The following is a 4,764-nucleotide window of genomic DNA, read 5'->3' on the forward strand; positions in this document are numbered from 1 at the left end:
TACGAGGCCGTTGGGATCGAGCACGGCGTTCCGTATTACCCTCCAGAACCCATAGATTCCACATTCAGCTAACAGTCATTGGATCTCGACCAACGCGAGCAGCAATGTCGCGATAGGATAAACCGCAATCGCGATAGGCTACAATCCGACCTTTATCAAAGTTGGAAACTTGATGGTACGCATTTCCCTCCTTACACGAGGCATCACAACAACGTTTCACCAGGCAACGGCGGTTAACTGCTGTTGTATGAGAAATCGGTTGGAAACTTTGCTCATGTCAGCACGTTGTAGGTGTCGCCACCGGCTCCAACCTTGTGTGAATGCTCTGAAAAGTTAATCATTTGCATATCACAATATCTTCTTCCTGTCGGTTAAGTTTCGCTTCTGTAGCACGTCATCTTCGTGGTGTAGCAAATTTAATGGCCAGTAGTGTAATTTGAGGTGTCGGTTAAAGCCTTTGACACAGAGAAATCATTTCAGCAACGAAGGAGAAATAAATGTTTCTTCCTATGCTTTCCTTGAAAAGTTAGGATTGATAACGTCTCCAGAACACGAGTGGGATGATCCTAGTTTTGTCTTACATACCCTGGTGTCCAAAATTAATGCAACAAAAGCTGTTTCTCCTTCCTGTCTCTAATTCACGATATAATCATACAAACTGTCGACCAGATGTCGGTACGATCTTGTACTGTACGGAAGGTGGCATTCCTGTCAACGACAAGCACGCGAACGATGACGTCAGGGAACCTGTCAAACTAGGCAGTATTTGCCGGCTAGTCCCACAGCCACAATTGCTGTGTAAACAGTCAGACGGTGCTGTACGGCACACAGAAGACGCCTACCAAACTCTCTGCGGTAGAGGGCCGTAGAATGAACGGGAGCAGGACAGTCGTAAACTGATGTGGCCCAATGGCTTAGTGTGAATCGTTCTGTTCTTTCTTCGAAGTGGCGACAGTTCACAGAGATGTCATTTGGCTATAAGTGCACGATAGTAGTTCGTTAGTACTGCACTGCAACTGACGTGTGAGCTCACAGCATCTACTGGCCGTGCTGTATCGAGTCAAACGACTGCAGAATGCTTCGGCAGAGTGGCCTTCATTGTTGGGGACCTGCTGTATGTCTACCACTGATGCGTCTTCACAGAAGGGAACATCTAGAATGGAGTCATCAACATGCAACCTGAGCGATCGAACAATGGGACAAAGTTTGCACAGAAAGCCCCGATTTAGACTGGAGAGCGATTCTCGATGGATTCGCACCTGGAGAGAACGTGGAACACGATTTCGGAACCCAAACATTGTGGAAAGAGACCGATATTGAGGAGGATCCCTAATGGCGTGGGCAGGGATTATGTTGACGAGTCGAACACCTCTTCATGAAATTGTACGGGTGAATCGCCAAGGATTAACTGGTGTCAGGTATAGTGACGCGATCTTGCGACCTCATTTGCTGTTAATGTGAGGTGCTGTGGGACCAGACTTGGTATTCATGATCTCGACTTTATACACTCCTGGAAATGGAAAAAAGAACACATTGACACCGGTGTGTCAGACCCACCATACTTGCTCCGGACACTGCGAGAGGGCTGTACAAGCAATGATCACACGCACGGCACAGCGGACACACCAGGAACCGCGGTGTTGGCCGTCGAATGGCGCTAGCTGCGCAGCATTTGTGCACCGCCGCCGTCAGTGTCAGCCAGTTTGCCGTGGCATACGGAGCTCCATCGCAGTCTTTAACACTGGTAGCATGCCGCGACAGCGTGGACGTGAACCGTATGTGCAGTTGACGGACTTTGAGCGAGGGCGTATAGTGGGCATGCGGGAGGCCGGGTGGACGTACCGCCGAATTGCTCAACACGTGGGGCGTGAGGTCTCCACAGTACATCGATGTTGTCGCCAGTGGTCGGCGGAAGGTGCACGTGCCCGTCGACCTGGGACCGGACCGCAGCGACGCACGGATGCACGCCAAGACCGTAGGATCCTACGCAGTGCCGTAGGGGACCGCACCGCCACTTCCCAGCAAATTAGGGACACTGTCGCTCCTGGGGTATCGGCGAGGACCATTCGCAACCGTCTCCATGAAGCTGGGCTACGGTCCCGCACACCGTTAGGCCATCTTCCGCTCACGCCCGAACATCGTGCAGCCCGCCTCCAGTGGTGTCGCGACAGGCGTGAATGGAGGGACGAATGGAGACGTGTCGTCTTCAGCGATGAGAGTCGCTTCTGCCTTGGTGCCAATGATGGTCGTATGCGTGTTTGGCGCCGTGCAGGTGAGCGCCACAATCAGGACTGCATACGACCGAGGCACACAGGGCCAACACCCGGCATCATGGTGTGGGGAGCGATCTTCTACACTGGCCGTACACCACTGGTGATCGTCGAGGGGACACTGAATAGTGCACGGTACATCCAAACCGTCATCGAACCCATCGTTCTACCATTCCTAGACCGGCAAGGGAACTTGCTGTTCCAACAGGACAATGCACGTCCGCATGTATCCCGTGCCACCCAACGTGCTCTAGAAGGTGTAAGTCAACTACCCTGGCCAGCAAGATCTCCGGATCTGTCCCCCATTGAGCATGTTTGGGACTGGATGAAGCGTCGTCTCACGCGGTCTGCACGTCCAGCACGAACGCTGGTCCAACTGAGGCGCCAGGTGGAAATGGCATGGCAAGCCGTTCCACAGGACTACATCCAGCATCTCTACGATCGTCTCCATGGGAGAATAGCAGCCTGCATTGCTGCGAAAGGTGGATATACACTGTACTAGTGCCGACATTGTGCATGTTCTGTTGCCTGTGTCTATGCGCCTGTGGTTCTGTCAGTGTGATCATGTGATGTATCAGACCCCAGGAATGTGTCAATAAAGTTTCCCCTTCCTGGGACAATGAATTCACGGTGTTCTTATTTCAATTTCCAGGAGTGTAGGTCAAGAGTGGTTGATGTTTCTTGGGTACGGAAGATATTGCACGCATGGGGATGCCTGTTCGCTCTCCCGATTTGAATCCCATAGAGCACGTCTGGGAAGCACTAGGGAGATGGGTTGCACACCTCAGCAACCACTAACCACTCTCCAAGGCTGTGAGTAGCTCTGCTGCAAGAATGGGCGCTATTTCCTCAACATGAGATTGATGACATCATCCCCAACAGCCCCGTTGTTGTCAGGCCTGTATTGTTGTCAGAGGGGGTTACACCTCGTAATTGGCACGTTAACCAGTTGTCGGAAAGTGTGTGCAAATCCGTTAAGCTGGAATAAAAGCAGAATATTTTTGTCTACCGTTACCCATATAGCAGTTGTCTACGTTCTGAAGTTTTTGCATTGTTTCTACTTTACTATCATCTGTTTACACTGTTTTGTGCCAAAATAAACCTTGCAAAATTTCCGTTTGTTGCTTTTGTTTTGGACACCAGTGTAGCCAACGGCCTTGCCGCAGTGGTAACACCGGTTCCAGTCAGATCACCGTAGTTAAGCACTGTCGGGCTGGGTTAGCACTTGGATGGGTGACCATTCGGTCTGCCGAGCGCTGTTTGCAAGTGGGGTGCACTCAGCCCCTGTGAGGTAAACTGAGGAGCTACTTGATTGAAAAGTAGCGACTCCATTCTCGGAAACTGACGTGCGGTGTGCTGACCACATGCCCCTCCATATCCACATCCAGTGACGCCTATGAGCTGAGCATGACACGGCGGCCGGTCAGTTCCGTTGGGTATTCGTGGCCTGTTCGAGAGGAGTTTAGTTTTTAATGTATATATAAGGAGACAATGACCAAACATCGTCAACAGTGCTAACAGACTAGGTATTTGGATCGGATGGAAAGTATGCTCGCATGGCCGAGGCGGTTACGACGAACGCTCGCGTCAGGTAGGAAATCCGGGTTCGAGTCCTGGTCTGACACAAATTTTCGTCTATTACCACAGATTCATTTTAGTTACCAAATGTGGCTAATGTCATGGAAACCTTTGGACAATTCGGAATTCTGTTGTCGCTTCGGTTCTCTTTTTCTCTGAAGTGTTTATCGCACATGTTTCACCTGTATACAAGGTTACATTCCACACTAATACCTTCCTAAGGCTTACATTCATATTCGTTATCAACAAATTTCTATTTTTCATAAACGTTCTGGTTGCTGTTGTATTTCTGTTTTTTGTACTCTATCTATTTCGGCCATCGTTAATAATTTTATCAATTACTTTTACTGTCTTATTTCCTAATTTAATTCCGTCACCATATCCTGCCTTAATTCGATTATACTCTGTAACCCATGATGAACTTCAGTTGATGTACAGCTCACAATTTATTTTCTAGGTTCTATCAACTGATCTTCCTAAGTCTTTTCTCGAATCTCAGAGAATTAAAACGCCGAAGTTTTTTATGAAATGACATGTTCTCGAACGGAAGCCTGTGGCCCTAAAAATGTTCTTGTAAGAGTTTTGAGAGGCACCCACATGCCTTGCTCATACTGTGGCATCAAGCAGACAGGCCTGCAAGATGAGTGGTCTGCCAAGCGAGTGGATTCACTCTTATTTATCGAGTAACATGAACTCTAGTACTCACACTTAAGTTAGAAATTACGATTAATACGCAACGGAAACACGCATCTGACTATCAATAATTTACAGAACTCTGACTGTACGCTACGCACTGGCAATACCACATTTTCTTTTTTGTCTTTTATTTAACGGCTTTTGTCAACACGTGGCCACCGCACACATTATAAATTCGGGACATTATGACAACATACAATTCGAAGTAAAAGTCCACCAA

At 48.8% G+C, this 4,764-nt stretch overlaps 1 pseudogene; it reads left to right on the forward strand.

The window, feature by feature from the left end:
• Positions 1-3,417: 3,417 nt before the first annotated feature.
• Positions 3,418-3,535, forward strand: LOC124617114 (annotated as a pseudogene).
• The last annotated feature ends 1,229 nt before the right edge of the window (positions 3,536-4,764 follow it).

The sequence above is a fragment of the Schistocerca americana genome, chromosome 5, assembly GCF_021461395.2.
Source record: "Schistocerca americana isolate TAMUIC-IGC-003095 chromosome 5, iqSchAmer2.1, whole genome shotgun sequence".
NCBI lineage: Eukaryota > Metazoa > Arthropoda > Insecta > Orthoptera > Acrididae > Schistocerca > Schistocerca americana.